This window comes from Perna viridis, chromosome 11 (genome assembly GCF_037379345.1).
Source record: "Perna viridis isolate PV_CMFRI_1.1 ecotype Kerala chromosome 11, ASM3737934v1, whole genome shotgun sequence".
Lineage (NCBI taxonomy): Eukaryota > Metazoa > Mollusca > Bivalvia > Mytilida > Mytilidae > Perna > Perna viridis.
Genome location: NC_142455.1, coordinates 27,477,078 through 27,503,161, shown reverse-complemented (window position 1 = coordinate 27,503,161; position 26,084 = coordinate 27,477,078). Strand labels below are relative to the sequence as shown.

Genomic DNA, 26,084 nt, shown 5'->3' with positions numbered 1-26,084 from the left:
TTAAGTTGTTGTTGTCTTTGTATTGTGCTTTATACTAAAGTGAATATAAAAAATCAAAATGAACTACAGTATTTTTTTGTTGTTCAATATTTGAATTGATTAGATTGATTGTTTTACAAATCAAAGCTTCTATTTTTTTTTATAATCTGTATTCTTCTAAACAGCACTTCACACCCACAGTTTCCCGCACTATATAAGGGCTATGTAGTCACTGTGACTCGGATGACGATGTACCTTAGGTATTTCAATTACTGGATTAGATTAGATTTAACTTGACTGGCATGAATTTTATTGTTGAGAAATTTTCTAAATATCGTTTTCTGTTAGTAGATTTTGTTGTCACCGATTTTTAAGAGAAAATTGGTAAAACAATTTGATGTCGTAACGACGTAAGTCGGTAAGAAGACCAAACTAGAATGTTACATAAATAAACACCATAGTGCTGAACTAACCCAATGCTGTAGTCCCTTGACATAAGAGTAAAACTTCATAGTTGTGCAAAGTTTTGTATTTGGAAGTTTATAACACACATTTATTTGCTAATTCAGGACAGTGAAATATGCATGACACTGCCCTGTTTGTTTGTTTTCAATTAGCGCTTATTTAACTCTGTTGAAATTTCTAGACCTGGCCTGAGTTAAACAAAAAAAAATAATTTTAGCTGTTGAAAATTCATTAGAAATTTGTTTTCTTGTATGTGAATGTAGATGAACTACGTCCGAAGAAGTTTTTGCACAGACTGGAAAGCACACTTCAGATTAAGAGAGTTTTTTTTATTAGATATTTACAGATATTTTTTTGCATTGTCCCTGCAATGACCTAAACAATTAAATTCACTTAATGAAACTTTGCTTCGGACATGGTATATTCAAAAAGTTTAAATAATGCAATTGGAGTTTGAAGCAACTTTTCTTTTCAGTTCCTGTGTGAAGCTATGTGATAATGAAGTTTCTATTAGAAACATTGGATAATATAGGATAATATCTAATGTTTTTTCCTAATTCCCTTTAAAAACAGGTTTGCATTTGGAGTTATCCCTCTTTGAATATGAAATTATATGTTTTCCCTGAATACAGAAATTTATGAAAAGTGCTGGCACATTTGTATTTGTCGAAAAATATCAACTCTTGTAATAACATCTAAAATTACTCAGTAACACAAATTTCTGAGAATGGTGAAAGAGGAATCGAGGGAACCAAGATTCAAGAGGAAGTAAAAAAAAATGCAATCCAGGGACAAAAACAAGACCTGGAAAACAGACACACAACAAAGAACCTAAAATAACAGTTGTTGTTCAGACACATCTGAATCAAGAAAACTTGTTCGCATCCAAGAAACAACTTTATATTTTCACATACATCTATGATTAACTATGTATAAATGAACCTTTTCACTGAAGTTATTTGTTTGATGTTGGCACCATTTACTCTGCTGGTTGTATAATGTGTGACAAAAAAGTGACCGAAAAGTACAAAATGAACATAATTTCTGAATTTTAGTAAACTTCAAGCGATTCTTTTGTCTTTTTAATGCAAGAATCTTCAGAAATCTTTTTGTTATCACAGTTTTTATGAATTTAAGTTTAAAAACTTGATCAATTTTCAGTTGCATAAGTGCAAATAGTACTTATTTTATTCTCTGTTGTGATATAGATGCAGTAAGATGGGTAGATAATGTTCTGTGAAAACTTCAAAATTGACTATATTTATAAGGATGAAGGGTTAGCAATATCGTATACATATATAGGGGGTCTGAAACATAAATAGCTCAAAATCATTCTGTTTGAAATGAAGTACTGATATTGTACCTGAACTGATCTGTGTGACAAATATTGCGATCGATCACTGATCACTTTCCGATCAGTCAATGATCTGTCGAATTGATCCATTAAACCAGTGATGGCATCACATGACTGCCGAGCAGTCAATATATTTTACGGTTTCTGTCGTTTTCTTTGTCAATTTTACACATATTTACATAATGCTATAGATTCAAACATTAATTTAAACTTTTATTTTACATTAGTTTTATTTTTAACAGATCATCTGTCATTTTACACAACAAAACTGATCAGATCGGTTACCCGACTTGGGTTATCAGTCCGTCAGCGATCAATCAGTCAGCTGTCATTGATCCGTCAAATTGTTGCACGGATTGGTTCAAGGACTGTACATAATACAGGATTGATTGATTGATCTTGTACTGTAGGAGCAGAGCAGGTGTTCTAGGAAGTTCCCAATAATCCTGTTGGTTGAGACATCATCCATAACAGTATGGCAGTACATCATCCATAGATTGTCTTTGAGTACTGATAGCTCTGTTCTTCATAGGTAAGGCCAAAAATCATACTTAGGAGATTAATTTACGGAATTTTATGATTTCGAGCCTGTGAGTAGTAACCCATAATTTTTTATCGTGAGAGATTATTATCCCAAATTTTTTTTTATATTTTGAATAGTAGATTATGTCCAAAAACTTCTAAAAAGAATTTGAAGGAAATCTTAAGCAATAAAAATGTTATTTGCTACCACTTTTAGAATGGTGTTCCACTTTGTCATGTGATCAGTCATGGTATGTCTTTTTCTGTACTGTGATATCCCGAGTCTTTGCTGTTGGTGTGGAATTGTTAGCTGAAGTTCAAATATGTAAAGTGACTTTCATTTTCAGGATGTGGAATAAGTACTAATGTTGCTAGTTGAAATTTTTTTTCTGAAAAATATTCAATTAAAGGAACTTATCTTGTGAAAATAGGATGCAAAAGCATGTTTTAAAAAAATTTAAAAAGTGATAGGATTAAATTAAATTTTGTTAAGGTTAAATTCTTGTTGATACATTTAATTTTCATGTACATTTACATGTAGGTTTTATGATTAGACCAAAAAAACTAATATGTCTGTTTCCTGCTACCCTACCTACCCTAAACATTTTAAGGCTATTTTGGCTCAAGCACTGTTAAAATATAGATTGTTTCCCCATTGACTCAATTTAAAATGTTATTGAAAAATAAAATAATTTCTCTACCTACCTACTCTATTTTTTTCTTGGTGGTAGCAGGAAACAAGATTATTATTTTCCTTTGCCTTACATGAAACATACATGTATTTTTATACGCCCGTCAATATAGAAGGGACATATTATGGTATACTGTTGTCCGTCCATCCGTCCACACGCCGCACGATAACTCAAACTCGCTTTTACGGATTCAAATGAAATTTTAGCACAATATTAATATTAAAGAAAGCTCCTTTTCGATTTTGAAGAATTTTTTATTTTTCGTTCCAGAGTTACGGAACTTTATTCACTTAAAAATCTATATTGTCAAATCTGATTTAATTACCACAACATAAGATTGCTGCTTACTTGCAGTTTTGAGAAGCTGTATTAGATTGAGACCAACAAACGACTTCAATTCTACAATAGATATAATTTTCATGAATACTGACAATTATCAGAGTGGTACCCTAGAAACTTATTATTCTGACCACAAGGCAATATGGAATTCCTTACAGTAGAAGTAGAAGGAATTGTACTATTAACTGTAGGTCTTACCTCATAATAATATTACATAATGAATTATTTGTCCAGTTTTCAATTCTGTAGTTTATTATAGTTTTATCTAGTTCAAAAACAAAGAATCCCTTTTAAATGCTATTGTATACTTTCATCATGTCAAACAGTTGTAAGATCATTTATACTTTTTGAATAACTGAAGAAAAAACTTTTCTCACTATATATACAGACTAATTTTTTGGTAATCAGAAATCAGGTTATTGTTTTCTAAAATTTATACCATCAGCTATTCTTACGGACGGGACGTATCTTGCGCTCTTAGCGCAGCTGTTTATTTTTGTTGTAGAATAAAGTAGAGATTTTTTTATTAAGATAAATTTCCATAGACCATCATCTCTCTATATAGGTGCAATTTGCTACAAGTGAATGTGCCGATCCTGTTAGAAACTGGTGTAGGTAAAATCATATGTACATTGCATGTAATTACAAAAATGTACCACTTGACAATCAGATATAGTGGGAATTTTCGCAAAGGTCGGAGAATTGGGAAAATATAAGTTTGCCAAATTTAAGTCAAGATATTACACAGGTAACTCCTGTGGACCCTATCTTTCGCAGAAAAATAAAGCTTGCTAAAATTAGATAGATCTATTCATAGAGCAAATTATGAATTTTGTCACCCAAGAGAATTACCCATTATTTTTTACCAGTGCCTGAATCATATTGTGCAAATATTATTGTGATTTATCTTTTTTTTTCTATCAGTCAAAGTTATCAATCTGGTAAAGTGATCAGTGAATATGATTTAAGCTTGATTTTTAAGTAACATAATTTCTGATCTATTAATCCATGTAACAGTGATTGGGATCAAACTTTTGAGAATGGGCCATGTTGAATAATCTTCAGAATTTCAGTGGGCCATCCTTTAAATTTAACTTACTTAATAAAAAAAAATCTGATTTCAAGGGACATTTTCTGCAGGAATGTGATTAAAAAAACATAGGGCCCCTCTAATCCCATTATAGGAGTGTAACAATTCCATTACCTGATGATATGATACATGATGTGTTACCTGACTGATGATATGATACATATCACGTTACCTGACTGACGATATGATACATATCACGTTACCTGACTGATGATATGATACATAATATGATACTTAAGACCAAAAAAAAATGTCTGTTTCGGGTTTCCCTACCGACCCTAATTTTTTCTCCCAACCCTAATACATTTTTTCTCCAAAATTGACAAAATAGGTAATTTCCGCCAATTTCCAGTACAATACGGATCATTTCCGGTAAAACCAAAAGTACGTTAAAAACTGGGTCACAATAGCGTTTGAGTAGGAGACTTATTTATATTATATACATAAATCCAAGCATAAATACAGTGTACTTATATTATTAATAGGTGTGTATGTTAAAGATTAAACTTTCTACTTAAAACCATACACTTTCATGACTTAAACATGATGCTATTTTACAAGCGTAGGCTCAACTTTAGTCGAGAAAAAATAAAATGAAAAAAAAAAAATGAAAATGCCGACCGACCTACCCTATTTTTGGGAGGAATGTAACCCTAAACAGACATATTTTTTTTTTTGGCCTGATAGATTTCCTTTTATGTCACTGAATGTTATTGCTTCCAGTAACCAGATAGCTTGTTCAAGTGTTAATTTATCTAGTTTCTGCCACCACACAGCAGATTTATATTCTGCTGGTGGAGGGTCAAGTCTTCTAGTTGCCATTCAAGCAAATTTTTATTTCGGCAAGGGCCCAGAAATTTTTACAACCCATGCCAGACATTTGATCAAACTTCATTGTGTCATTCTTTTACATGTTCAGACCGGAAATAAACTTTTTATGCAGTTATTTTAAGATAAAATTGGAAATTGTGTTATTTCATCACGTACTCTGTCTTTTACAAAATATTGGAGCGAGTCGGTTTCGACCACATGTGGACGTTCAAACATGTAAACAAAACATCATATCTCTCGGACTTTTTCATCACACATTTCCAGTCAAGGCGATTATAGAATCGGATCGGAATCCTGTAAAGGGTTCAGGTATCAATTCTAGGATCATAGCTTGAAATATTGCGATGTAGCAATGGATCGTTGTTCCTATATTCCAATCACTGATGTAATTTACAGAATGAATTGTACCGTTCCTCTTTCCTACCAAAAAACAGGAAGATGGAATACTGTAAAAATGCTTTAATTTGTGGATGAGAGAAGAAATACAAGTTCATGAATTCTTGACTTTGTGGTTTTAGGTTTTCAGTAGACACATTTATGGGAATCTCCATTTCATTGAAATCAAATTTCCTTGTTTGGCCTACCCACAATAACCAATAAAAATTGGTATCCCACAAACAATACTACTTTCACAGTAGATACACAATGAAAGTTTACAATATTCCCACTCAAGTTTTAAAAAAAAGATTATAGGTGCTTAGGCCTGAATGTTGCTTTTGCTTTTCACACCCATTATTGTTAATGACATTAATATTGGTTATTATGATATATCATTGTTTTATTATTGATGTGGTCCCATATTTAAGAGAAAACAGATTATCCTGGGTTGAGGCAGTCTATAATTGGAATGATCCAAATCAAAGTTATAATTGTAACAGGTTTGTGTCTGTCTGTCTGTCCATCATTCTGATTCCTGTCATTATAGTTTCCAGATAATAATTTATGAGCTGATTAAAGGATTTTCCGACAGAAAAACTACGAAATGCTTATCAGGTTCAATGTTAGTCTAAACCCTGTCAGTACTGTTGGAATTATACTATTTTGAACATTTGTCATCTCTGGTCTCTCATTTTGTGATGCAGGAGTTTGTTGTCAGATTTTATTCAGATTTTTGCACTATTGTTTAATATGATAAAATACAGATCAAATTATAATTTTAAGTTCTCTAGTTATTCCAGTCTCAAGTTACATCATCCCCTTCTTTTAATAGTTTATAATATTTATTGCCCTACACAAGTGTGTGGTATTATTTAATGTTAAATAAGTGCTCTGTTTTTGAAATATTAAAACAGTATTGATTCTATACAGTCACCGTTTCAAATTTCATGGAATAAAATCAGTTAAAATCCTTTGTACCTATACTTATTTGTGGTTGTTCAATTTGGACTTAGATTTATTACTTTTCTGAACTTCCAAGTAAATGGTGGTGCCAGACACAACTCTGCAAGAGATAGACATGATTGTTCTACATGTTTTCCTCCTAATCAAAACTAGATTCTAGCTGCTTCCAACAAAACTCATCATCTCTAAAAAGATATACAGAACTTGTGGTATTTAATTATTCATGGGCTGGTTTCATAAAACATTGACAGAATAATAATTTCCACTTGTATTAGCAAAGCAAAATTGACAGATTTTGCTGGGAGACATTACAAATTTATTACATTTATCTGAAAATCATAATAAGCTCTGTTTGAGATTTTAGAATTTAGCAGGTTTTAATGTCATATCATATGACATGTATCATATGCTTTCCAATACTTGATACTTGATTATTCCAGTGACAGAGTCAGTGATATGAAATCAGATATATTGCGTAAGCCAAATAAAGGAACCAAGGAAAACTAGATTTTTAAGGGGATACATATATAATTATTGGGCAAAGAGCGGCATTATTTGATTAAAGTTATGAATTGTATTTAAAAAAATCTAAAATAAGATATGTAACCACTACCACTTTACTTATGTGTAGGGTTTGGAACATATACGTCAAACATTTTGGTTTCTGCTAATCAGTCTGTACAAGAGCCGTAAGGGATGTTAAAAACCCGTCAGTCAGTTTCTGCTAAATGACAACTTAGGTATTTATTTATATTTGCCAAGAAAAGATTTATGCAGCCATTTTTTTGACAAGGCTAAAATGATCTTGTTTACCTTCCATCTATTAAAGTTATACATGATTTACAAAGAAAGGTGTGCGTAACAATTCTCTTCTTTTTGGCCTAAGACTTGAAAAATAATGTTTTAAAAAAACAGATGTTAACTTAACAAACCTCCTCCATGGTGTTTGGCAATTGTTATTCTCAGCTCTTGCTGTGAGCAAGCAGTGAAATAAAGTACAGGTGTTTGTTTAATTAGCTATTTGATTGTCAGTATTTACAAGTATTTATTGGGAAAAAAATGAGACATTATTCCTCTCAGCAATTTGTAAAATTTTATGATAAAAAATCAAAGTAATCAGTTCACATTAATGTTTTACTCTGTATGTGAATTGACAGCTGCTAATAAGAGCTCTGATGATCTTGTTTGCTTAGGCGATTTTTAATATTACAATGTAAGTTAGTGGTATTAAAGTCAAGAAGACTGTGTTGAAACAAATTGATTTGGAACGTTAAGGAACGGCAAATTGGCAATAATGTGTCAAGAAAGTAGATTGATTAATTTTCCAACATGAGGAAATTTCAGATAGATATTCCAGAAAAGTTAGAGGTCACTTGATTGGTTTTGGTGGCTCATCATCATTAATTTTGTGATTTTTATCCCAGACAATTTGGCTCTTTGATAATTTTCTTGACAGATGTTTAAATTTCCAAGAGGAAAATAATATCAAGTACTTAAAAATCAGTGAGGCAATGTATTCTAGCATAGTAACTTCCATCAGGATGTTAAGCATTTTGTTGCAGTTTCGAATTGGTCTTAGTCAAAATTAAGTCAACTAGCCACGCAATGAATTTGACATTTTTTCTTGCTTAAGTAGTATAAATATAGAATTTTCAGATTTGTTTGCAAATAGTTTTTACATGAGTATGTCCTGTGAATAAAGTAGTATCATAAGATCAACATGTACAGGTAGAAATACAAAAGGGGACCTTGAAGCCCAAGTTCCTCAAATTTCAGGAGGACTAGCATTAATGTTGGGTTACTTCTTGGCTCCTAACACTTGTTAGATGGCCCTTTGGTTTATTATTGAACTCCTTATTAGTCAAGATTAGGAGTACTTAAGGCTCCTGAGAATGTAGTTCCTTTCTTTAATCTATGTGAGACCTTGTGAACCCCAAGTAAATGAGTTCTGTTGTATTGTAACGTAATAATCCTGATTTCATTCAGATTGAGTCTACTTGTTCTTTAATCGAAAATAGCTTTGACATCTATTGTTTGTGTGTGACGTTAAGTAGCCCAGTTTTAGTATAACTCAGAATAGAACTTGGCAAGCATCAATTACAAAGAGCTATTGACTTGATTGAATCCCCCTCAATTAAATCAACGTGAACAGATACACAGAGTGATATTGGAGGCAATTTGGGAGAATTTAATCATCTTGCATGACTTGTGTCTTCTGTTGTCTAACAGTAGCCTTGGTAACTTAGTTAGGAGAATTTGATGGCTCTCTTGATTATGGGTAGAAATCAATGACTTGGCAAAAAAATATGTAAGAACTGCAATAGGATAAATATATGTCTGACAAATGCAAAGCAAAAGGTTGTTGGGTCACTTTCAGACTTCCTTTACTTACCATATTAAAAAAAAAGTAGTCATTTAAAAAAAATGAGTTAATTAGTAGGTGTTACTTCACCAATTTTGTAGTTTTCACACCAATAGAGAAAGAAAAATATAATCAAACATAATGATTTGAAGTTTTATGGTCTTGACTATCCTTTTGGTCCTCTCATGACCATAAATCAAACACATTATTATTTATATTGAAATTTTTTGCTTACCTTATGTGTGTAATCATGGTAGGAAGGTTGATTTCATTTATACCCCTGATCTGTAAATTGGAATCACCATGTTCAAACATCCCTCCAAGTTTAGTGACAATTATCTCGACTCCCAATAATTGGATTTATTTCAAATTTGATATATGGCTTTATAGATATGGGATATTAGTTGTAAGTGACTTTGCTGGCTGTCTGTGGGAGTTCAGGTATTCTTAGCTTGCGATGTGTGCGATTTGTGCAACTTCATGTATTTTCTTTGCTTTTTGATGAAGAGTTGTTGTACTGCAAAAGGAGGGAAACTATATACTTCGTATTTAATGTTTTGTGATGGATGTACTTTGCAGGACATTTTTACCCACTGTAGCACCTGATGTCATTCCTTGTTTTATGTGGGAGCTCATACTCTAGTACTTTAGTTTTTTTTGTGCTGTTTTTTTTTTTTTTATCTTCAATTCTTTTATATGTTATTACATTTCATTCTACATTTTGTTTAAATACTGTTTCTGTTTCCTGTCTTCACCTGTTTTTGCCATGTTCTCTGATTTTGTCCTATTTTGATCCTTTGGTATTTTTGCTGGCATTTTCAGTCAAATGGTACAAAGTAATATTTCAAAAGTGAAAAAAAAAATAGTGGTAAGCTGTATACAATAATAAAATGTAAGGACTGAAATAGATTGTCTCTTTGTTAGTAAATGATTTATGATGATAATTTTTTATTTTTATATTATATTGAATATGATTGCCAAATATTATGTGGGACTGTGTGATACCTTAATTAAATTCAATTTATTTAGATATTGTTGAATTTCATCCCATAGGAGAAACAGTCAGAAAAATAAAAATTAATCTAACACTATTGTCACTATTTATGAACAAATCTGAGCTGTGGAGCCACTGATTTCTTTTTAAGTTTCTGCTGTAGAGGGCTATCCATTATCCTAATTCCAGAATTTATCACCACTGATGAAGGATTTTTTAAAGCCAGTCCTATTGTTTCTCATAGATGGTGGATTCTTTTCAGTGTGATTAAAATGGTGATAATGTTGAAGCCAAATGATAAATTGACTCTGTGCAGGGATCAATCGTAGTCGCTATTATATTGTTTTCATTTAGCAATGGGAGATACATTTCTACCAACCTCTGTCAGCGATTTATTTATGATAGTGTCGGAAAAGTCTGGAATAAAGTGTTTTCCACAAAAATGAAGAGGAGAAAATATGGCATATGTCATAGAATTGATTGACTATGTTATTTGGGGAAAATATTTATTTAGTCAAGGGTTGCTTTACTAAAAGGTTCTGGTTATTTTCAACCTTAAATCTAGTTTAGGTAATTGAATGCAAGGGAAATTACTAGCAATCCCAATTAGGTCAGGAAAGGTTTTGGTACATTTAAAGCTTAAATTGGTCCTATAAATTTGTGAAAGTTGATGCTTAAGTCCAAGCAAACTTTTATTTGGGGCACGAAAGTGTTAAATCTTAGATGAATTACCCATGTTTACAAATGATCTGGTAAGAGTGACCAACTGTCTTTAATTTTACAAAACCAGTAAGTAATTAAGTACACAACAAGGATCTGCACCAACATCGACTTATATGACATGATATTTTGGTATATTATAGCATTTATGCTGGTACATGTATGTTTACATAGACATCAAAATTTTGAATAAATGTTCCATATTCTATCTAAATGCAGCTATTTTGGAAAAACTTTATATCTAATTTGACTTTAAAAAACTTTCTTAAAAATTCATCAAAAAATAAAATAACTTGTGTCAAGAATGCATTAAGATTTAACTTGTGCTTCCACACTCTCACTAAATCTAGGAGTTCTTTGGCATCCGTGGTCATATTTTGGTTATTCACTCTTTCCAATTAACTATCCTACTATCCATTTCCAATGAAAGTTGATATACCTCATTGTATTGTAAGGCTACTATCTATCTCTTCATCCTATTACAATTATAGAAACAATCCTAGGAATTAAAAATAACATTAGCTTGTGCAAGGAAGAACCAGATAACATGTAGTATTAAAGAATTACAGGCAAATATCTTTAAAACTTTTCTAGCTGAAGTTGGTACCAAATCAGTTTATTCTCATACTCTGTACACTGTATACTCTGTATACTCCTTTGAATTTAACCCTTTTGGTTGCAAGGAAACTTGTGTCAATTGTTGGCAGACTGAGAATGACACATGTGTCAAGAATGTTTATTAATGAAAAATTGATAATCAAAATAATAATAATAATAATCATGATAATCAACAATTAGTTGTTTTATTATTTTTGTTTCATTGCAGTGGTTTTTTTTTTTTGTTTTGTTTTCACAGGAAAACTCCAAATAAAGATTAACTTTTCCACAGTTAAATTCTGCTTTCTGAACTAACAAATCCTTCAAAAATTGAAGTTTTCTACTTGCCAAAGGGAAAGTAAAACATAATATACTACTTTCCTACACCAAAACTGCACTTGCCTCGGGTGACAGGAAAGTGGAATCGTAGAACACTGCAGCATTGTTTTTGTTTCCCTGATGGAAATTATTACACGGAAGCATATGCAATGTAAACAATATTTTAATTGTTTTTTCTAACATTATGAAATAAATGCTGGGTAGAACATTATGTTTGTGCAAAGAACATCACATGCAAATGGCTGATACTAGTAGTACCAGCAGGGATTGATTTTAAAAAATTTTTCGACTATCTAAATTAATGATTGATTGATTTTTGGGGTTTAATGCCAGAGCAGCAATTTTCAGCTATGTTCAGGCGATAAGTTAAGCAACTACTGAAAATTTACATATTGAATTTAAAATTCTTAGGTTTTTCTTACATTTAAAATATCACAAGCACTACAAGAAAGTTTTAGCATGGAGAAAAAAATTTACTGAGTGAAATTAAATTTTAAGTATTTCCCCTTAAATTCAAACCCTGAATACCAGTAAAATAATTGAAAAAGTGTTACATATCATGGGATGTGTTGAAGGATGAAGACAAATGAAGCTGCAGTTCTTTTAATTATAATGCTGCCCCCAAGAAACTTGCAGGAATAAATCCTTGACAATGATTTTTTTCTTTAAAAACCAATCAATGATATACTTGTAACAACAGCATGAAAATAAAAGAAGTTGATAAGATAAAGACTTGATGACCAGACAAATTAAGATAAGATAAAGACTTGATGACCAGACAAATTAAATTAATGCCTTAAATTTTACATTTGGATTATTTTTCTCCATGTTTGAACACATTGTATTCTAATGAGAAACGAATTTTCACTTGTTGTCCATTTATGAACCTGGAAGTAAAAGAAAACCTTTGGAAAATAGCAGAATCTTTGGCCATTAATATTTTTAAAAGAATTTGTTGTCTTTTATGACTTAATGATCAATACACTAAAGTGAAGGGAAAAAGAAAATAATCGCATTATGCCATAAATGTTGCTAACGAACTTATCAGAGGCTTTTAGAAGGCAAGAAATGGCGTGAATTATTGGCAAAAATCACGGAATTCTAAGATCAATTAAAGCGCCTTAATTCTATGTGGACAAGAAGTCTGGGTAAATATGTTACTTGATCTACCATAGCACCTTATCAACTTGTCTAAACGACATTAGGATTTTACCTCCTACCAATCAAATGTGATTAATTATTCATATTTTATGTCTCCTTGAAATGATGGTAATTTATCAGTTCAACACATCAGCAATCTTCTTTCATGATTTTGTCATCATTTTTTTTCTTGTAAATGTAAAAAGGTCTTTGGACTTTTACCAGATATTTATGGTCCTAAATGTCAAAGCAGGATATCCCCATAAAAATATTTTATTGGGGTGTGATTCGATGTTGGACAAATTTTCTCAATTAAATTTTAAGGGTCGTATTTGATTAACTATTTATGTTCAAACTTCCATTACCAAATTTCTAATAGCCCTTGTCATTTTTTATCTCACCTCCAACAAAAGTCCTCAGAGGCAACACTTTTAGCATTCAGTATTGCTTTGTTGGCATTAGGGTCCATGTTAAGTTTTCTGAATATGTCAGTTAAACATGAATCACTATGTCACAGTTCCATTTCTGTTTCACAGTCACAGTCTATTGGTTTGATTTTTTTTTTTTAGAAATCAATTTTAAGTTTAAAAGTTAGGAACAATGTCACTATCAAATTTTGAATGAGCAGCTCCAAGTTAGAGATAGAGACATATCTCTGTGATAACAATATAAGACTTATAACAAATGGCAGAGGCAGCTGTGTATTACTTTCATTGTAGAGCCATAGTATGCATGATAGCTGTTATAAGATACTTATATGGCCAAGTTAAAACTGTTTGATTAGGAATTCTATCATTTCTAGCTTAAATTACAGTAAAACTGACAGGGAAATCCTTCATCAAATGTGATTAAGGGATCTCACTTCACTGTAACACAGTGTCATAGCATTTGAATCTACAATCAATTTCATTATAACAGTCGTCACTTTCATTAAGACGTGTTTCTAAATGATGACAATTGCTGTAATTATCCTCTTTGAAAATCAACTAAATTATAGAATTTAGCTTTCTAAGATGTTAAACGACTTCCAAACACCAGTGTTTAGAAAATCTACAGAGTTTGCCTTTCAAAAATATCTAATGATTTTTGAATGGCTGATGCTGAGTGTGAATAAGAGATGCCGAACAAATATGGCTAATTATGAAAAATGTTTTATCGTGATAGCTTGATATATTGATACTTTGTCCTAGCTGTATCCTGCCTTGATCAGAATTTTATAGGATGTTTGTTCAAATTTCCCCTTTCACTGATCAAGATCCATTTTGACACATCCTGAACTTAATGAGTTGTTGATTTTAAATCTGTCCTTAATTTGTCCTTTAGGTTCATTTGGTTCAATTATGATAGGTATTGTACAGAAACATGATTAAAATCTGGTCTAAAATAGGAAGAAGGTTTTGCATGCAATTTTAGATGGTGATGCTTTTTAATGCCTGGGATGTTGACTGCTGATATTTCAAATTTTGCAGTAATTGGGGTTGATGCTGTGTTGCTGATATTTTGTTATTGTTCAGTGCACAGAGCATTAGAATTTTTCATTGGTGAGAATTTTCCACAGGAAAATATGAGAAAAAATGTTCCCTCATGGGTCATACACTGTTGTTGATCCACCATTTAGGCTTTTTTCATTTTTATTGATCAGTTGTTTTCATTGAACAGTTTTCATGTGGATTGATCAGTAGTTTTCGTATGTGATGCTAGATTGTTAACTCCAAGTGTAAAACAAAAAATGAATGTTAACTTTGTCTACCAATAGGTGATTTATAAAACATTGATGTTTAAATCATTAAAAGCAAACATACAGACAGAAATTATTTACAAGAATTTCTATAAGACAAACTTTGCTTTTTTGTGGACACGACAATCAAATCTTTGTGGTGGGGGTATCTAAGAAAAACTGAACATTGTGTGAGCAGACCCCCTGTCTTGCCACTGAAATAACTTGTCATGGTTGGGAGCTTTTGAATTAAGAAATTGTATTGAAATTTGTTTTCATGTTTGTTCAACATGTCATAGATTTCCTTTCCTCTTTTGTCTACCCCGGACTTGACTTTATAAGCAGCTTGATGGGTGTTCCTAGAAAAGCAGAGGACGCTTACCCTACCGGTGTACCTGGTCCATACTCCCCATTTTTATTGAAGTCAGAGTTGCTCATTTACCTTTGTTACTTTGTATGTACTATTTTAGTTGCTTTGTATTCTTTGTTGTGTTTTGCCTGTTTTCCATGTCTGGTCTTTGTCTCTGGATTACATTCTTTCGATTTCCGCTAGAATCTTGATTCCCTTGATTACTCTTTGAGTATATAGTCTGATCCAGTAAAATATATGAATGCAAATAATTCTAATCTACAGATATATATGGCCGATATACCTGAAAATATTTTTTTAAATGCCCACCGGTGATGGCTGGATAGAAGTATAACATTTATCGATGTCAGATTTTTTTTTTATTTCATAGATGTGTAAATTATATATTAGTACATGGAGGATAAAAGTATTTCGTTTTTTTGTTTTTTGTTTTTTTCAGTACAAAGAATCCCCCCCCCACCAGTTTGTCTTGCAATTACAGGGGTGTGAACCTCACTGGAGTCTAATTAGGATACATTTTCACTGCAAATGAAGCATCATGGATTACTTAAGTAAGAGTTTCTCCTCAGGAATGAGTTGTTTAAATTATTTCTTCACTCATTATAGTAAAATTAAGATTTTTAACATGTTAAAGTATTAATTTTACCAAAGGAAATGTAGAAATAGGCTGAAGAAGAATCAGTTTCTCTCATGAATTCTTAGGCAAAAGTAAAAAGTATGTTAGTTTCCCTTTACTCTACCCTTCCCATTAAAATTGGCCCTACCCAAATAATTTTATTGCCATTCTATGACGATATAAAAACAATTACAAGCAACATTTTTCACTTTGGTCATAGTATTTACAGAATCATATGACCTTCAGGGGGAAAAAAATGTTTCAGTACCTACATGTACCTATCCAAAGCCAGGAGCTAGGGTTGGGTAAAGGGAGATGAACATTATTTTAAGTGTGGTTGTAGCAAATGTAAAATTATAGGGAGACCTCACACAGAAATTTTATCATTACCTGGTGGTTAGTCACATGCATTTTTAATTACAGGCTTAGGTCAAATTTGTATACTGTTTGTTTGTGGCATCTGTATTATGAGCAACTTACATGTACATGTATCAAAGTTTTGAAACTACTCCATTAATTAACAAATATAAGCTCTATTTTAGCTGAATGATTTTAATCAATTTAGACTTTTTATTCTGGCTGGCTGGTTTGTTTACAGTTTTCAGCTGATGCAAAATCCACAACTTATACAAGTTATTGTTTTAGAATGGGGGAGCTACTTGTACATTTTTATGTTATAAAATTGAAATCTTATGGAATAAAGTCTTCTAAATATTTCTAATCTATGAAAGATATGGCTTATTTAGTTGATATTTGAAAAAGATTAATAATGTTCTGGTGATGGATGTATAGAAATGAGACATCTTCCAGTATATCGGATTTTATTTAACTTTTTGAAGCTGAAATCATGCAAGGAGGGTAGAAAATTTTCTGTTTTAATTGAAGATACAAAGAATTCCAAAAAAAAGAGCATACATATTCAAAGGTTTGTATCCTCTGTGACACATTTTCATCATTACGGATGGCAAGTCTGGATAGAAGACTTCATACATTGATAATCTAGTGAATCACAAAGTTCAAGATTATTACAGGCAGATATAATACATCTTGAGTGAACATATCTGTTATAACGTAACACAATATCTAACTCAATATTGTGGTTAGAAATGTCTTCATCTTTTAGAATGTTTAGAGTCGTTGATATAGACCTAATAATAATCCTTATAGGTCAGATGAATCCAGTCATTTTCAAGAGGCTCTCTAAGTGCTGAATTCTTCAAAGGTCAAGATTATTGTTGTATGGCAACTGACTAGAACTGTCTATATTATGTAATGGGAAAATCTTGCATTGATTTCAAAGAAAAATGCAGACTTGATACTGGCATTATTCAATTTCTTTATCATCGCTAAATTATTGACCATGAATTGTTAAGTCAAGTGGTTCTTAAAACTGATTTCAATATCTCGTTATTGGTTCTCGTTATTGGTTCTGTCGAGACAAAATGTTTTCCAATAGCTGTAGATACAAACTGTATCATCACTGTCAGTTAACTATGTTGACAACCTAGAGCAGTGGTTACATGTGAAATCTGAAGATCTTAGTGCAATAAAATTACCTTAGTCTTAGAGTATAGGTACAAAAATAAATTGTCTACATAAAGTATTTGGGGTTGGAAAGATACTTTGTATTTCGAATAAAAAATGAAACGATTTACCAAGACATTTGACTGGTGTTACCAAGAAAGTTAAAAAAAATATTCTCTGTCTTGTTTTGGTAGTTTTGTTGCACCCAGACCAGTTCTATAGCTTGTGTAGTTAGATTCAAACTGGTTCATATGTTTTAGATTTTATGACTTACTAATTTGAAATTAAGAATAGAAGGACTTCAATGGTCACATGACCAGGTTAGCAAGGAAACCAGGACACCATGATACTACAAGAGTGAAAGGTCATTCAGAGGAAAGTGTCAAGTGTGTTTTGGGGTATATTGGATTAAAAAAAAATGAATTGAAAAAAAAAAGTGGAAGTGTGAATTGAAATGTATTAGGACTCTTATAGTACTTGGAAACTTATACATTAATCTGTGTATGATCTCTCATGCATAATTAGAAATCTTGACCACTGTATCCTAGGTTCGATATTACTCTCTGTCAAATTCAAATGATCTCCAACTGCCTAATGGCTCTGAACAAGTAGGTTTCCAATGTCTGGGAATATGGGGATTATTGGTTAGGTCGAGACCAAGATGATGTTCAATAATCATTAACTACAGAATAAGCTGGGTTACAGTATCCACATAGTTTCAGTGTTTGTTTTAATACCAGTGGTTCCTGAAGTACTTCCTGGAATGATTTGTTTTGATGGTATCTTAGGACTACTGGTAGATTATTATGAAAAGAGAGTAAAAAGTTTAAGAGTTAGTTCAAGGATTCTAATTTCTAGTCAATGGGGCAAGTTAAATTATGGTGAGGTGAAGTATCATGTTATGCACTATTTTCCCTTTGGAAGTCAGAATTAACCAGCCATATCTTGCCAAAAGTACACAAATAACAAATCAACAGAAAAGAAATATTAAAATAATTCTGTAGTTGTAAGCTACCAGCCTGAATTATAAAAAAAATTGTATGGGTTTATATGTTAACTCAATCCCATTTTATTTCAACCTGACCATTTTAGAGTAGAGTCCTTAGCATACAAGGCTACATGGTAGCTGTAATCAAGTAAAGGCATTTGAAAATTAAATAAATTATACTACTTCTTAGTAAGTGGGTAGTATGTTGGAATTACCTGGTCCGTCCGTCATTTTGTCTATCTAAATTTTCATGGCAATTATATGGCTCCTAAAGGATGGATTGATTTCAGATTTAGTGTGTGGCTATATATAGTTTCGACATATGTTGTAAACAATTTTTGTTGCTCTCTGATATCAGCTTACTATATAAGAGGGATATGCATAGCACACATATTCTAGCTAGTTGTGCAGTTCTCAGTACTTCTTATTGTACTAAACGAGAACTTATAATCACACAATGGTAAATTTTGTATATTTTAGTACTGCTTAAGCTACAAGTTTAATCGCTATCATATCGTTTTTTTTTCTGCTAGATATAGGAATATATTTTCTACATAATGATGCATTTATTCATTGTATATGGTGCAAGTAATTTGCATGTATTACTCAACTTGAGGATGTAAATTATTGATGCACTTTTAAACTGAATGATGGCATGCAATGAGATGTCAATTTAATTTCCATACTTGGTTGTATTTAATGGTGATCATGAAGTTATAATAATAATGGTATTAATGATTTACAGTGAAAAACAATAAAATATCTCTCGTTATTCCAGTAGCAGTTTTCATTACTTTTGCTTCATTAATTCAGTAGATTAATTTTGTTCGTTTAACCAATTTTAGCTGGTTAGAAATCAATAGTCAACAGTGCTTATTTTTGTTACTGTAATAGATTTTCACACCAAATTAGAATTTTGATAGCTCGTTTTAGCTAATTTTTCTAAAGAATGGCATTTTGTTAAAATTTTATGATACAATTTTCAGGAAGTACACAGAACTCTGTTACTTTAAATCCCTCATCCTGACCTACCTTATTTGGAGTAGAACCAACCATAGATGATGCTGTAATGTAACTTAATTGATTTGTTTTTCAATTTGGATCAGTCAGTAAATGGGGAAAGCAGGTTGTAATTTGTCTTTGACTTTCTGTTCAATCAATCAAGCATCTCGACTTAGTGTCTTCGAGAACAAGATTTTGATATTTGTTACATTACGGAAGGATTTCATTTTATTTGCAGCGAAAGTTCCTTAAGAGGAAGAACAAAACATTACATGCTGCAGAAGCTGTAATCGTAAGTAACATTTTTTCATCGTGTCGCAATGACAGTTTTATTGATCTCGGTTGATTTTGTTGACAGTAGATTCACATCAATTTGGAGTAGTTATATTATATGGTCTCTTGGTAGCTGAAGGAAATACATGTTTGTTCCAAAAAAAAAAATAAAAACTAGGTTTCTGTTCTGTACGATCTTAAATTTGTGATTGTTTGAAAATTAGTTTTTTTCAAATCATCGTCTAATTCATTTTGTTTTTCTGTTATGCTTCATGTCTTTATCATCACTGAAGTTTTAAGACATTCATTGACCAAGACAAGAAACAAAAGCTGATTTAAGATGTTTATAATTTTAGATCATCGCTAGCTTAGTATACTCTGACTCTTCATTCCTTTCCTTTTGTGATAGTAGGGACTGTTACATAGAATTCCACATCCTATCCTTCAAACTCTCTGTCCCCATAATAGATAGACATTTGAGTGGAAAAGGAAACGTCTGGTGATATTGTGGTCGGTAGCTTAAATGTCTAAGGCCCATGGCCCCCTTGCCTTAACCCCTGCCATTCTTATCATTATTCCTTTGCTAAGTAAGATGTGAAAGGACAAAATGCTACAACACAAATATCTATCTGCTGATCACAAAATTCAAAATTTATATTGAAAATAGCAATAAATTATAGTGAAATCAATATAATAAATAGGATAATCAATTGGTTATCATGAAAAATTGAAATATTATTACTGGTAATTGTGGTAAGAAGAATTGAAAGTTAACTCTGCACGGGACAAGTTCTGCATTATCCTTCATTAAGATTCAGCTCGGGTCAATATCTAGAACATTTTTATTCAAATATTTTTGTTCATAGTTATAATATTACATTAAATTTAGCGCTGAAACATTGCTACATGCATCTTTATATGTAACACACAGGCACAAGTCAAACTTAATACCAACACCAATTAACATAAAATATTAACATTTTCAATCAAATCTGGCAATTTGTCACAAATTATTGCTAGTTTGCACTGCAGTAGATATATTGGCTACAGCATATTTGCATTTCCGAACAAAAATCTGTACATTTATGTCAAGTTTTGATGTTTACTATTCTGTTAGCAAAATATGGATGTAGTAACACAATATGGGTGTAGTAACATGTTTTGTGAATGAAAGAAACATGCATGTATGTAGAATACTGTAAAAAGAAGAGTAAGCTAAGTTTTCAGGAACATTATGATTGCATTCTCAACATCTTGACTAAAATTGGCTTCACAATTAATGTCCTAGATTTTGACTTTAGCAAAACCATAAGTCAAGACGATCTTTGGAACATGTGATCATATTTTGGTTCTTAACTCTTTCCAATTCATTATCCTATTAGTATCCTTATGAATACTCTCACAATTTGTAAAAGCTAAGTCTTTTGAAAGCTCTCTCTATTTCAAGGAAATTGATCTCGGTACTAGTCTAATTACTTCTGAAAACATTTTTTTCTGACTTGGTATAGTTTCGCTTTTTGTCCTTTGACCTTTTAGACACTTTTCATGGAAACACAAGTCACCTGATCATGATTCTGTTTCACGATTGGTGAAATACTGATAACTTAGTGGCGTTTGAAAAAAATGTATCGAGAATTGACATTCGTGCCATGTTTTATTTCCTGAATGAAATGTAGAAAATTACAAGTAAAAAGAACCAATTTTACTGTGTTTGCTATCTTTTTTTATTTTACCATTACTAAGGATAAACACTCAGTACAACAAAAAAAAATAATGTAAGTTGGACTCCTTACTTCAAAAAATATTTTCAAAATATTCCCTGGGTAAAATTTTGTGCAGTGGGAATTTCACATTTTGCTTGCCTTTGGTAAGTTCTGAAAATGATTGCCATTAACTGAATAAGAGAACTTAATGGAAAGACTTGAGTTAAATCTGTTAATCTGCTGAATCAGTCAACATTTATTCCATGTTTCCTCAGCCTAAACTGTACTACATTGAACAGGCGGAGGCTATTACAGTGTATACAGTGATGATTTACAGGGGATAGAGTTTATGATTATCTGCCTTTGATTAAATGACAAACTTCAGATGAACTTTTGAAGATATTGAACTGGGCAATTGAGAGAAAGTGATTTCAACCTTTTATCATTCCATACTTATTAGGTTTATGTCTGATAGAAGAAAGTTAAAGTCTCTGTCCAGTTAATTAGATGTAAAGATTTCATTGTAATTAAATCAAGAAATGAGCATCTCTATCTCCTGCACCGTATCATTGAATGAGCTATAACTTGGTACATGTATTGGAACAGACCTGGAATGTTAGACCTCATATTTATAAGACTTAATTGTCAGAAGTAAGAACCATGCTTGGTTTTCACACAACTGTAACTTAAAACATGGTATTAAGTTGAATTTAACTTTACTGGAGATCTGTTTTTAAATTGGGAGGGATAAAGCACATAAATTTTAGTTGCTGCAGTCTGGCTGTCGAAGAATTAAAGTCTAAAGTTGTTTTATGTCTTTCGAAGGACTTAACATTATGGGAGTTAGGGACATAAAAAAAGAAAGAGCATTGAGAAGTCTGTTACTAAATGGTTAACCATTTAGTTGTCTCTGAAATTGTGATATTTGAAACAGTACTGTATAAAAGTACAGTTGTTCTATTAAAAATGCTACAAATTTAAAGTACATGTAGTTTAAGAAATTTGTACTTTTGAAAATGAAGATGTAGGTAGTGATAGACTTAGGCATTCCTTAGAGATATTTGCCCTCTTCTAAAAACTTATTGAGAATGATTTGATAAAGAACTAAGAACCAGACCTTTTGGAAAAAAAAAACTTTAAAAAGATGTTTGGCAAATGTTTGCTTTTGACAGATATCCCGTCTGGCATTTCAGAACGTCAAGCATCTGAACAACACATGCTTACTGTTACAGTGCAGCATTTGAAAAAAATGATTTGATTTTGAAATATCTTCTTCCCATGACTATCTTCCCATTACTATCTTTGGTCATCAAAACTTTCCATAAATAGTGTATAATGAAGGCAGTATCGTCTTCACAAATCTAGTTGACAGATAAATTATGATTAATGTAAATTTAATGATTGTACCTTGTTCTTTGAACATGTCCTTTAATGGAATAATTATACCCCTGCTCTATATTGCACTCACCTTGTGCATCCATCAGTCTGTCCATCTGTTACACTGTAGTAGATATCTCAGCGTCTTTTAGGGGGAATGCTTAGATATTTAGTACACAAATGTATTGCTTTTGCATGATGACTTTTACTTTTTAGGTGATGCACTATTGAAATTTTGGAAACAGATTTCTCATTTTCTATATGAGGGAATGCTGAAATATTTGGTATATTGCTTTTGTTTTACCATATCTCCTCTTTTCAGGTTTGTCCCTTATCTACTTCCTGTTTACCAATCAGCTTAATAGTGTTTTAGAGGTTACATAAAAGGAGTTTTCCTTACTTTCTATTGAAGGGGATTAGCTTAGGTATTTGGTATTTTGTTAAGCACAATGACTTGTACTTTATCTACTTTCTTGGGTGAAACTGAAATGTATATGTGAGTGTATTCGTAGCACAGTCTAGTATGCAACATCTTGTTTACATTCACTTGTCGGATATTATTCATAACTAATTTTGGAATGTGGCATTTTTGGCTGGATTTCACTCCTGCAAATGACTTATAGAATGTTGAATGTTGTTGAGGTGGGCAGGTGAGCGAGGATAAATTTTTTTGTATCAGTTTTCTCAGCAACTATAAATCACAGCCACTAGACTTCAGTATGTGGTCCCATATCATTGGATGTCACAGATTTCAGGTCTGTCACACTTCAATTTTCTTTTTATCGACTCTGTGTATTTTTGGCAACGGGGGCAATTTCTGTCTTTGACCAATTTTAAGTTTTTAAACAAAAATCAGGTCTGATATTTAACAGTTAATCTGGTATAGTATTCCTTGTTTCCTGGTCCTTTGCATCTGTTGATAATATTTAGTTGGGCAACATTCTGCCAATACACAACTGACTTATCCTCAAACTAATTTGAAGGTCAACAGGATCACCTGTACGATCCAAAGTATCAACATCCATTGTTGTCTATCTTCATTTATGCTCAGAAAAAAGATCAACAAAAGCCTTTATTTACCTGTCCCAGCCTTAATACAAGAATCAATTACACTGTCATCTGCATATAACTCGTATACAAGTTCTGGATTGGACCCATAAAAAAGATTTTCAGGTCCTGGAAAAAGAACACATGTGGTAAAACACAATAAAGGATCTTAAGTGTTACCTAAATCCAATTCAAAACAGTTATGAATGTAAAAAATCAGACACATTTTTTTGTGATCTGCATGGAAAAAATGTGCCAAGACAGTGCCTGAAAAATAAACACAGCTCTCCAGCCTGGATTTATATTGCAACAGATTTTTTTATTCTGTCTGAATTCTTTTCCTGATCTTTTCATTGCTTATAGGATTTATTGCAAGGAATTTGTCCTCCATGTAAATTTTATTGCAGTGGTTTTCATTTGTCTTTCAGAAATCCTATAAAATTTGTGGGTTTCCAAAATACGAGTCATGTGACTCAATTTAAAATGGCAAATAGATTATGAAATTTTTATCCAGAACTTTCCAAACTAAATGCAAAATTCTTGTGAAATAAGGAAACATGTAAAGCTAATAAGATTTATGAAACTGTTTCACATCTTTAAGTAGTAAGAATTGCATAGTTGTCAGCATCAGAAATTTAAAAACCAGTGGGAAAACTGATCCTGTTCAGGAAATCCATTTGTTCATAAGATAACACAAAAACATTAAGCCAAATTCTCATATAGATAACAATGAGTCTGAATGGGAGAACAAAAACAGTTGTTAGTTGATGCTGGTATAATATTGTATGATACAGTTAGAAGACATATAGGTTGATAGTTGGGATGGAGGACACTTAAAGGGAAACAAGGATTTGAACATTTAATATTGATCCAGGGTTAAAGACTAGAAGAAGAAATACATGCTCAGTAATGGCAATGAAATAACCAAAATAAAACATAGAAACAAGAGATCAATCCAGCCAGCCACAATCAGTCGTGTTTTACATGTTATTTGGTAAACTACATGTAGTAATGATTCTATTATATTTGGACTATTTCTTGGTTATTGAAAGTAGTTTACTGGAACAATAAGTTATAAAAAGAGACTGCTTCTGGACTTATTGTAGTGCTAAAGAAGAAGCATGTTAATGAGTATAGAAAAGAATGTTGTGTTTTACATCCATTTTAATTCATCCATATTTTGTACACACAGTATAGCTACACAGAACAGTTAGAAGCGTATGATGTTGAAGTTAACACATCTACAGTAAAATCTTAACATTACTCCAGACTGACAAATCAAAATTAAGTTTGGGCTTTTCTTAAAATGCAAATGAATCTTAAAATGTTTTGTCCGTACAATTTAAATCCATAGAAGATTACGCGACGGTTATATCCTAATACAGCATAGCACCCCTTGCTTCATAGCTGTTTTGATCGCTGTATTTTTGGTTCTCTGGGTAATTTTATTTTTAGTGTTGTGTGTCGAAAGTACACAGTTGTCGTCTTTCCCATTTTTTTTGTCATAGCTGTGAGAGAATGATTTTAAAATTTGTCTGCAGCTCCTTGCCTTATTATTTGGGTTTCAATTCAGTTTCATATTTATTTCCTGCTTAAATAACGCCTGTCTGAAGTTTGATGAGAGAATATTGAAAAACTGTTTTATTTATAATTCAAAACTTCAACACAATATTTAAAATATTATTCAAACATTACTTAAATTATTGGTGATATGTATGTATACCGGTAGTTTATTCCAGTTGATAGTAGATATTTTAAGCTTGAGGTTACAATCATGATGATTTTTCATCTTGGAAAGTTTAAAATTAAGGAAAAAAAACAAAAAATTCTATGACACTTCTATATCAAGGATTTCTTCCTAAATATGTCAAATCAATCTGGTTTAGTATTATACTGTGTTTTCCAGCTTTTTTCTCTCCAATAAAGCTGTCATTTTTCTCTGAAATAGCAATAATTATAATATGACACCTCCCTAATGAGATCTAGTTGACACTTGCAATCATCTGTATTTATTATTTTATTGTCTGGTAATTGATTATAAGCAGAGAGTATTGGAGTGATTGCTGGAGTGTAAATTCCATAGGGATTTTAGGCTTTCAATTTATTTCTGCTTAGAATAGATTTTATGTAATTCTATACTGTAAATGTGGATTTTTGTCATTGATAATTTGTACTTGTTTATTTTGTGGAGGTGGAACTTGACCACAGGAAAATATGATTTGTATGAGTGCCATATTTTTAAAATGTTAATAAAAATGAGATTTAATTTGATTCATATTATCACAGAAATTCAAAGCAAAAATGAAATGGTACTGGGAATATGGATGTAAATTTGTAAATGGCCTGTTGCAATATACATGACTATGCTGCTTATGTTACAATGCTATTTATATATATCCATTCAATTGAGCTTCACATGCATTTCTTGTGAATTTCACATGAAATCATCATAATTTTCATGTGAAGTTCACTTGACATGAACTTCATGAGACAAATTTGAAGGCTTGATTCATTCTAATTTCATGTGATCTCACAAATTGTATTTGTTCAGTTCAGGTAAAAATCATGTGAATTTTTTGTGGAAATCATGAAATAATTTTGCCTGTGTAGGATGTTGATCATGACCCCAAACTGTCCTGTTTAGTTTGACTATCTCTCCATTTCTTCTTCTATCGTTATTCCATATCATCATTGCTAACAGT

The 26,084-nt window shown here is 31.8% G+C and overlaps 1 protein-coding gene across 13 annotated transcripts in view; it reads left to right on the top strand.

Moving 5' to 3' along the window:
- Window positions 1-160: 160 nt before the first annotated feature.
- Window positions 161-26,084, top strand: part of LOC148603565 (zinc finger CCCH domain-containing protein 10-like) — a 132,385-nt gene continuing 106,461 nt past the window's right edge. For 7 of the 13 annotated variants that reach the window (XM_088552034.1, XM_088552025.1, XM_088552036.1 and 4 more), the window contains exons 1-3: window positions 179-239; window positions 2,041-2,330; window positions 19,221-19,274. The gene's annotated coding sequence lies outside the window, so the exon portion shown is untranslated. Of the gene's footprint in view, window positions 240-2,040; window positions 2,331-19,220; window positions 19,275-26,084 lie in introns of all 13 variants that reach the window. The other 6 variants (XM_088552038.1, XM_088552032.1, XM_088552026.1 and 3 more) reach the window with 5 other exon arrangements.